The sequence below is a fragment of the Piliocolobus tephrosceles genome, chromosome 1 (genome assembly GCF_002776525.5).
Source record: "Piliocolobus tephrosceles isolate RC106 chromosome 1, ASM277652v3, whole genome shotgun sequence".
Classification (NCBI taxonomy): domain Eukaryota; kingdom Metazoa; phylum Chordata; class Mammalia; order Primates; family Cercopithecidae; genus Piliocolobus; species Piliocolobus tephrosceles.
In genome coordinates, this window is record NC_045434.1 from 135,840,205 (window position 1) to 135,850,501 (window position 10,297).

Consider the following 10,297-nt stretch of genomic DNA (forward strand, 5'->3'; position numbering starts at 1 on the left):
GGGGGGAAAGGGGGGATAAAAGACTACACAATGGGTATAGTGTAAACTGCTTGAGTGATGAGTACACCAAAATCTCAGAAACCACCACTAACGAAATTATCCATGTGACCAAACACCACCTGTTCCCCAAAAACGATTGAAATTAAAAAAAAAGAAATAATTTTATTGTAATGTCAAGGAAAACTTCTTGAATGTCACCTGAATGTAATCCTAAAACTCATTTTTGTCTATAAAATTTGCTTTAACTTCTATGGACAAACACAGTTAATCACCTTAAAACTTCATAAATTTGCATTTCCAGGCTAGAAGTATAACTTGATTTCACTATTTTGAGCTTGTTTTATTTGAAATTTTTTATTTTAGCCTTTCTGATAGTATACATGTGGTAGTGTAAGCATTTCAAGAAATAGGAATTTTAATTTCAAATGACTTACAGTAAAACACCAAGCACAATACTGTATGGTACATTCGATACTCAAAGACTTCTTTCTTTTTCCTGCCTGACATAGAAAGAACTTTTAGAAATTAATAAAAATGTGAATTCCAACAATAAAATATCAAAGGATATGAACAGACAATTCACAAGAGAAGAATCACCAATGGCCAATAATCATGTTTATAAGATATTCAGATTAATTAGTAAGAGAATGTAAAGTAAAACTAATCTTATTATTTTTGTCTACAATAATTTTAAATCATTAATTCCTAGTATTGAAAAGATGAGATAAAATGAAGATTCTCTCATATTACCAATTTTTGTTTCTTATTGTTTCTTTATCTGGGTACACGCAATATATTAACTATAGCTCTATTGTTAAATAATTGCATTTCCCAAGATTGGCAAAAGAAATCTCCAAATGTTGGGATATTAGAAAGATAATTAGGAAAAAGGCTGGACTCGGTGGCTCACACCTATAATCCTAGCACTTTGGGAGGCCAAGGTGGGTGGATCACCTGAGGTCAGGAGTTCGAAACCAGCCTGGCCAAAGTGGTGAAACCCCGTCTCTACTAAAAATATAAAAATTAGCAGGGCATGGTGGCAGGCTCCTGTAATCCCAGCTACTCAGGAGGCTGAGACAGGAGAATCACTTGAACCCGGGAGACAGAGGTTGCAGTGAGCAGAGATCACGCCACTCCAACCTGGGTGACAGAACAAGACTCCGTATTGGAAAAAAAAAAAAAAGAAAAAGCTATTTAGGAAAAAGACCCAACTGACTAGAAATTAAAAATACTTATAAATAATATTAAATAGATAAAAATAGATTGTTGGAGGGAGAAAATGGTAGATAGGAGGCAGGACTAACTTGCAGCTACCACTTGGGAGGACGGAGCAACATGTGGAGTCCCACATCATGAGCTTTTGCTCCAGTAACTACCACAGGAACACACCAGGAATGCTGAGAGAATCCACAGACCCTTTGAAGGAGGTTTGCTGGGTTGTGCTGCAAGCTCAGTGGGACAGCTGAGGAACTGTGAATTGGCTTTTTTTCTCAGCTGGGAGGCTTGTAGCCTGAGGCAAGTTCTCAACCCTGCTCACGGGCTGCCTGGAAATAAACTTGGTGCTATTATGGGGACAAAGTGGGAATGAGACTGGCCTTTCAGGCTGTGGGCTGCATGGAAGTTGGGTGAGGCCTGTGGCTGCTGCCTTTCCCCCACTTCCCTGGTGATCTGTGTGACACAGCAGAGGCAGCCATAATCCTCCAGAGAACGTAACTCCATTGGCCTGTGAATCACACTCCCAACCCCTACAACAGCAGTAGCAAGCCCTGCCAAGGAGAGTCTGAGCTCAGACATGCCCAACCCTGCCCCTACCCCCCACCCCATAGTCTTTCTCTACTTGCCCTGGTAGCCAAAGACAAACGACATAATCTCTTAGGAGCTCTATGGCTCTGCCTACCGGCCTGATCCTTCCTATACTACTGCAGCTGATGTGCTCTTCAAAGTGCCACCTTCTGGCTGGAGGCCAACCAACAAAACCAGCACACTTAAAAATACAACCAAGGACCCTCACAGAGTCCACCTCACTCCCCTGCTACCGCCACCAAAGTAGCTGTTCGTATCTGCAGCTAAGAGAGTTGAAGATGGATCACATCACAGGACTCCTTGCAGACACTCCCCAGTACCAGCCTGGAGCCTGGTAGCTCCACTGGGTGGCTAGATCCAGAAGAGAAATAATAATCACTGTAGTTTGGCTCTCAGGAAGCCACATCCCTAGGGGAAAAAGGAGAGCACCACATCAAGGGGGCACACCCATGGAACAAAAGAATCTGAACAGCAGCCCTTGTGTCACAGATCTTCCCTCTGATGTAGTCTTCCCAAATAAGAAGGAATCAGAAAAACAATTTTGGAAATATGACAAAAACAAGGTTCTTTAACACCCCCCCCCCCCCCCAATAGCAATGGATCCAAACTAGGATAAAAATCTCTAAATTGCCAGAAAAAGAATTCAGAAGGTCAACTGTTAAGCCAATAAAGGACGCACCAGAGAAAGGTGAAATCCAACTTAAAGAAAAAAAAAAAAAGATACAGAATACAAATGGAAAAAATCTCTAGTGAAATAAATAACATAAATAAAAAGCAATCACAGCTTCTGGAAATGAGGGACATACCCAGAGAATTGCAAAATGCACTGAAAAGTCTCAGCAACAGAATTGAACAAGTAGAAGAAAAAACTCAGAGCTCAAAGACAAGGCTTTGAATTTAATCCAACAAAGAAAAAGAAAAAAGAACTTAAAAAAATGAAGAAGCCTCCAAGAAGTTTGGGATTATCTTAAATGACCAAACTTAAGAATAATTGGTGTTCTTGAGGAAGAAGAGAACTCTAAAAGTTTGGAAAACATATTTGAGGGTATAGTTGAGGAAAACTTCCCTGGCCTTGCTAGAGATCTAGACATCCAAATACAAGAAGCTCAAAGAACACCTGGGAAGTTCATTGCAAAATGATTATCACCTAGGCACATAGTCATCAGGTTATCTAAAGTCAAGAGGAAATAAAGAATCTCAAGAGCTGTGAGGCAAAAACATCAAGTAACCTATAAAGGAAAACCTATCAGATTAACAGCAGATTAGATTTCCCAGCAGAAAGCCTACAAGCTAGAAGGGATTGGGGTCCTATCTTTAGCATCCTTAAACAAATCAGTTATCAGTTAAGAATTTTGTATCTAGCAAAACTAAGCTTCATAAATAAGGAAAGATACGGTCTTTTTCAGACAAACAAATGCTGAGAGAATTGCCACTACCAAGCCAGCACTGCAAGAATGGTTAAAAGGAGCTTTAAATCTTGAAACAAATCTCCAAAATACAGCAAAATAGAATCTCCTTAAGCATAAATCTCACAGAACCTATAAAACAACAACACAATGAAGAAAAAAACAAAACAAAACTCAAGGTATTCAGGCAACAAATGGCACAATAGATAGAATGGTACCTCACATCTCAGTAGTAATATTGAATGTAAATGGCCTAAATGCTCCACTTAAAAGATACAGAATGCTGGCAGAATGGATAAGAATTCATCATTCAAGTATCTGCTATCTTCAAAAGACTCACCTGACACATAAGGATTCACATAAACTTAAGGTAAAGGTGTGGAAAAAGGTATTCCATGCAAATGGACACCAAAAATGAGCAGGAGTAGCTATTCTTATATCAGACAAAACAAACTTTAAAGCAGCAGCAGTTAAAAACGACAAAGAGGGACATTATGTAATGATAAAAGGAGTAGTCCAACAGGAAAATATCATAATCCTAAATATATATGCACTGAACACTGGAGCTCCCAAATTTATAAAACAATTACTATTAGACCTAAGAAGTGAGATAGACAGCAACACAATAATAGTGGGGGATGTCAGTATTCTACTGATAGCACTAGACAGGCCCTCATGACAGAAAGTCAACAGAGAAACAGTGGACTTAAACGGTACCCTACAACAAATGGACTTAACAGATATATACAGAACATTCTACCCAACAACTGAAAAATATATATTCTGTTCATCAGCACATGGGATGTTCTCCAAGACAGACCACATGGCAGGCCACAAAACAAGTCTCAACCAATTTAAGAAAATTGAAATTATAGCAAGTACTCTGTCAGACCACAGTGAAATAAAATTGGATATCAAATCCAAAAGGAACCCTCAGAACCATGAAGATACATGGAAATTAAATAACCTGCTCCCAAATGATCATTGGGTCAACAATGAAATCAAGATGGAAATTTAAAAAATTATTTGAACTGAACGAGAATAGTGACACAACCTATCAAAACCTCTGGGATACAGCAAAGGTGGTGCTAAGAGGAACGTTCGTAGCATTAAGTGCTTACGTCAAAAAGTCTGAAAAAGCATAAATAGACAATCTAAGGTCATTCCTCAATGAGCTAGAGATACTTCTTTTCCCAGGAAAAGAAGTCATTATATGAAAAAGATACCTGCACACACATGTTTATAGCAGAACAATTTGCAATTGCAAAAATATGGAACCAGCCCAAATGCCGATCAATCAACAACTGGATGAAGAAAATGTGTGTGTATATGTGTGTGTGTGTGTGTGTGTTTGTGTGTAGATAGATAGATGATAGGTAGACCATGGAATACTACTCAGCAATAAAAAGGAACAAAATAATGCTTTTACAGCAACCTGGGTGGAATTGGAGACCACTATTCTAAGTGAAGTAACTCAGAGATGGAAAACCAAATGTCATATGTTCTCACTCATAAGTGGGAGCTAAGCTATGAGGACGCAAAGGCATAAGAAAGATACAGTGGAATGTGGGGACTCTGGGGAAAGGGTGGGAGAGGGGTGAGGGATAGAAGACTACACATTGGGCACAGTGTACACTGCTCAGGTGATAAGTGCCCCCAAATCTCAGAAATCACCATTAAAGAACTTACTCATGTAACCAAACCACTGGTTCCACAAAAACCTATTGAAATAAAAAATAATAATAAATGTTAGAAGCAGGAACTATAAAATAAATCTAAAAATATTTTGAACTAAATTATAATGAAAATATGACACATTAAAACTTGTGAGATAGAATTAATCAGTGGTTAGAGGGAAATTTATATAAATATATATGAGAAGGAAAATGACTATAAATCAATATTCTACAATTCCACCTTAAGAAACTAGAAAAGCTACTCGGGAGCCTGAGGCAGGAGAATGGCGTGAACCCGGGAGGCGGAGCTTGCAGTGAGTCCAGATCATGCCACTGCACTCTATCCTGGGTGACAGAGCGAGACTCCATCTCAAAAAAAAAATAAATAAATAAAAATAAAAAAAATTAAAAACCTAGGAAATAATCCCCCCCAAGCCAGATTAGAAGGAAGAAAATATTAAAGATAACACCAACTAATACATTAAAAAACATATACAGAGAAACTTAGGTCAAAAGTTAATTCTTTGAAGATTAGTAAATTCATTAAGGAAAACAGAAATTATTGATATTACAAATGAAAAGGAGGATGTCGCTGCTGATCTTATATTGATAAGAGGAAGTTTTGAGCAGCATTATGCCAATAAGTTTGAAAACTTACATGAAATTGGAAAACTCCTGAAAGAACACAGCATACCAAAACTCATAGAAGAAATAATATTGGAATAATGTAATATTAATTGAATAAATAAAAATTATTAAAGAGACCTATAAGGTTCTTGTATCAGTTCGAACCCCGAGAGCGCACCAACAGACAACGAGGCCGTGTGGGGCAACATGCTGTTTTAATGAGCGCCTGGGTGCAGGAGGGCTGAGGCCTAAAATGGTGTCAGTCCCAAGTGAGGACAGGGTAAAGGTTTTATGGTCTCCTGTAAACAGAAAGTGTCCTAGTCTGATGTAAATGCTATGCTGTACCTGGATGTCCTGTTTCTCTTCAGGGGTACCTGTCGTCCAGCCAAGGTAGGTGTTTTCTGGTAGGCTCTCTTCCTGCTTCTGCTATCCTGCTGACGCCTGCTGCTGACACAAATGGCCTTGCACCTTGGGACTGGGCCTGAGAAGGGAGGAGCTCCTTAAGCTTTCAGGCCCCAGGGAGAATCTTACATTCCTGTGTATTTGGTTATAGAAAAGGGAAAAGGGACGACTTTCTCAATAACTACTTCAGGCATGACATAGGGGCGTGGGCACCTTGGGAAAAGAAAACCTTAATTTTGGGGGTATTCTTGAGAGACGGGTTGGTATCTATTGTGTCGTAGTAGCAGGAGCATTGTCTGGATTGTCTGTTGGTTAACTGTAGTTTCAACAAGAGTTTTAATGGCTTTTATTATCAGTGGGATAACACAGGGGAGAAACAGGGGAGCCCAGTGATAAAGATTATTGTCACTACCAGCGTCTTAAATTCTCCTAAATTAGAGAACCACCCACCTAGAAGGTTTGTTGGGTCCCATCCCTTCCAGGTTTGGACTGGTACATGGGCTATTTTTCTGATGTTTGAAGCAATTTCTCGAACCACTTTTTTGTTATCGTCTATGTTAAGACAGCAATTGGAGATATTAAATTTACCACAGACTCCACCCTTTTCTGCTAATAAGTAGTCTAATGCTAGCTTGTTTTGATAAATTGCCATGTGCATTTTGTTGTTGTGTGAGCATTTCCAGGGCTGGGGTGGTTTGGTTAGTGATTAGTTCTAGAACAGCCTGTAGTCTAATTATTCTATTTAGCATATATATAGGAGTACGATAACCCCATAAACCATCCTCAGTCCAAGTGGCAGGACCGTAATATTTGATGATTCTTTGTGGAGGCCATTTGTCCCCTTGCCATCTTTGGCTTCCTCCTACCTTTAAGGATCATTTCTCTTTGTTTAGATTATTATATACAGGGACTCCGAGGGTGTTGCCTGCTGTTAATGTTTTGGAAGAGGGAGTAGCCTTGGGAGTGAGCTTGACCCTGGTGTGATGGATCCAGTGGGGATGTCCTTGGACTCTCACTGTAGTTAGCGTGCTGAGTATCACAGTGTAGGGGCCTGTCCACTTAGGTTGTAGCTTTTGGTGAGGGCTGGCTTGGCAGATAAACATGTCTGTGCCTGCAAAACAGTTATGTTGAGAGGACAAGGAGGTGTCAACAGGGAGAGGCATGGCCTTATTTGCTGCTTCACTAATGAAAGACCATGTCTGGATTAAGGAGGGGAAGTAATTCCCGAGTGGCTCAGAGTTTGGTAAGGGTGGAGGCCCCAAGACAAAAGTTCGGCCATACATGATTTCAAAGGGACTATGAAAAGAGGGTGGTTTTGGTGTTGTGCGAAGTCTCATGAGGGTGAAAGGGATATTTTTTGTCCACACCTGGCAGGTTTCTAGAGCCAGCTTGGTGAGTTGGGCTTTAAGGACAGAGTTCATTTTTTCAACTTTGCCTGAAGACTGAGGCTTGTAGGGTGTGTGGAGAATCTGCTTTATTCTTAAGGATGTAGAGACACCTTGGGTAATTTGGCTGATGAAGGCAGGCCTGTTATTGGACTGGATAGATGTTGGGAGCCTGAAACAGGAAATTATATGCATGATGAGTTTGTGTGACGATACTTGCACCTTCTTAAGTTTTTGGGAACACTTCTACTTACCTGGAGAAAGTACAGGCAAAGACTAGAAGATAGTGGAGCCATTTATCGGGCAGCATGTAAGTGAAATGTACTTGCCAATCTTGCCTGGGTACCTGGCCCTGGGCTTGGTGGGTAGGAAAAGGCTGTGGCCAGAGGGAGCCCAGGGGTGACACTGAGGGGCAGATAGAGGAGGACTGGGTCATCTCTCAAACATCGCTGGAAAGGTGAGGACAAGTGAGAATAGGACGGAGAAGTTGCAAGAGAGGTTTGTAACCAACATGGAAATCGTTGTGGAAGCTTTGGAGGTAAGGAAGATTTTGAGAGTAAGGAAGAATAATACACCCTTCCTTGACATACCATGGTCCTTGCTTTTGAAGGTTTTGGGCTCAGCAGTCCTCCTTTTCTTCTGAGGAGTAAAGAAACTGGTCTTGCATGGGTTGTAGGGCTACTTGTTTGGCTACCTGATCTGCTACCGCATTTCCAGCCGATATAGGATTCTCTGGGGTTTGGTGGCCCCTGCAATGAATGATGGCAACTTTCTGTGGGAGGCTGGCAGCTTGAAGGAGCTTGCTGATGAGAGAGCCATTTATGACAGGAGTGTTTTTTGCAGTTAGGAAACCCCGTTCTTTCCAGATGGATGAGTGTGAGTGCACTGTGTGGAACGCATCATGAGAATTTGAATATATGTTCATCTGGTGTCTGGCTGCTAGAGCAAGAGCTTGAGTGAGGGTGATGAGTTCAGCTTTTTGGGAGGTGGTTCCTAGGGGGAGCAGATTGGCTTCAGTAGTCTGGGGGGTGACACTATAGCATAGCCAGCATGCTAGCATCCTTGATGTAGGAAGGAGCTGCCATTTAGAAACCAAGTACATCTGGAAGGGGCTGGTATATGAGGTTTGGAAAAGGTATAAGAAAGGTTTGAATAGTGTTCACACAGAAGCATGTGGAGTCTCGGGTGGTTGTAGCTTCAGGTAGGAGCATGACTGGGTTTAGACGGGAGCTGGTTAGCATGGTGCTTTGGGGAATTTTTATGAATAGAGCATACAGTTGGAGGAACTGTAGGGTAGAGATGAGACTTAGTACACTGTGGTAAGCTAGCATGTCTTTGATGTTATGGGTTGAACAAACTGTTAGGTTGGCATGAAGAGATAGTTTTAGGCTTTTAAGGGTGAGGACAGCAGCTGCTGCCAATGCTCAGAGGCAGGCAGGCCATCCGAGAACTGTGGCTTCAAGCTGTTTAGAGAGGTAGGCAATAACCTGGAGGGCGGGTCCCTTAGACTGGGTTAGAACACCTAGTGTAACTCCACGTGTTGGTCAGTATAGAGGGAGAAAGGTTTGGTGAGTTCTGGGAGAGTGAGGATGAGGGCTGAGGTGAGAGCCTTCTGCAGTAGACAGAAAGATTGGGTAATAGGCTGTGCAGGTGTAAAGGCTTAAGGAAAGGGCCTTTAGCAGCTTGGTATAACGGTTTGGCAAGTAGAGCGAAGGAGGGAACCCGGAGCCTAAAATATCCTGCTAGTTCTAGAAAAGAGAGAATTTCTTGCTTAGTTTGCAGAGGCAGGAGGGACTGGAGGAGGGATATGCAGTCCGTTGTGAGCCTTCAGAGTTGCGGGGTAAGAGCTAGGCCTAGATAGGTGACTGAGGGGGTGCATATATGTGTGCTTTCTTAGGGGAGACCTGATATCCCTGTTCGGCCAAGAAGTTTAAAAGAGAGATGGTATGGACATTGCAGTCTCATTGAGAGGGGCTACATAGGAGCAGATGATTAACATGGATGGTTTTAGTGATCAGGTACAGAGGTCTGGAGGAAGGGCCTGTCCAAAAAGGTGGGGGCTGTCTCTAAAACCTTGAGGTAGTATACACCAGGTGAACTGATGTGAAAGGTGGGTGTCAGCGTTTTCCCACATGAAGGCAAAGAGGTTTTGGAAATCAGTGTGTAAAGGAATTGTGGAAAAAAAACCATCCTTTAGGAGAAAAATGGGTGGTATTGGAGGGAACTATGGAAAGCAAAGTATATGGATTAGAAACTACTGCACATACTGGGAGTACAGCTTGGTTAATGAGCCTGAGGTCTTGGACTAATTGATAAGTTCCATCTGGCTTTTTAACAGGTAGAATTGGTGTGTGAAAGGGAAATTTGTTGGGCGGAGTAGGTGACTGGTGAGGAGGCCAGAAATGATAGGCTTTAGGCCTATGAGAGCTGATTGAGGGATGGGACACTGCTTCTGTGATAGGAACTGGGTGGTCTCTTTAAAGGTAAGGTAGAGGGGGGTGTGGTGTTTTGTGACTGAGGGTCTGGAAGTATCCTAAACAGCAGGGTTAACTACGAATTGGGGATAAGGAAAAGTTGCATGCTTTAAGGTAGGAGGTTGGAGGAGTAGAAGAAAGTTAGAAGCCCCGGAGGGGTCTGGGTTGATGCATTGGATACTATGGGGAACGTGGAAATGGATAGTGTGGAGTTTTGAAAGGATGTCTCTGCCTAGGAGCGGAGTTGGGCATAAGGGCAGGACTCAGATAGAGTGAGTGAAGGAAAAGGTGTGCAGGGAGCAGAAAAGTGGAGGGGTGGCTTGGGGTTTCGAGTCTTGTCCATCAATTCCCACAACAGAGACTTGGGAGGACTGGGTGGATTCTGAAAAATTAGGTAAAGCAGAGTAGGTTGTCTGATATTAATAATTAAAAAAAAAAAAAAAAAAAACCATACTGGCCTACCTGCCACCATCAGGGTTACCCCTGACTCAGATGAAGCGATGGTAGTTGCCAGGGCATCCATT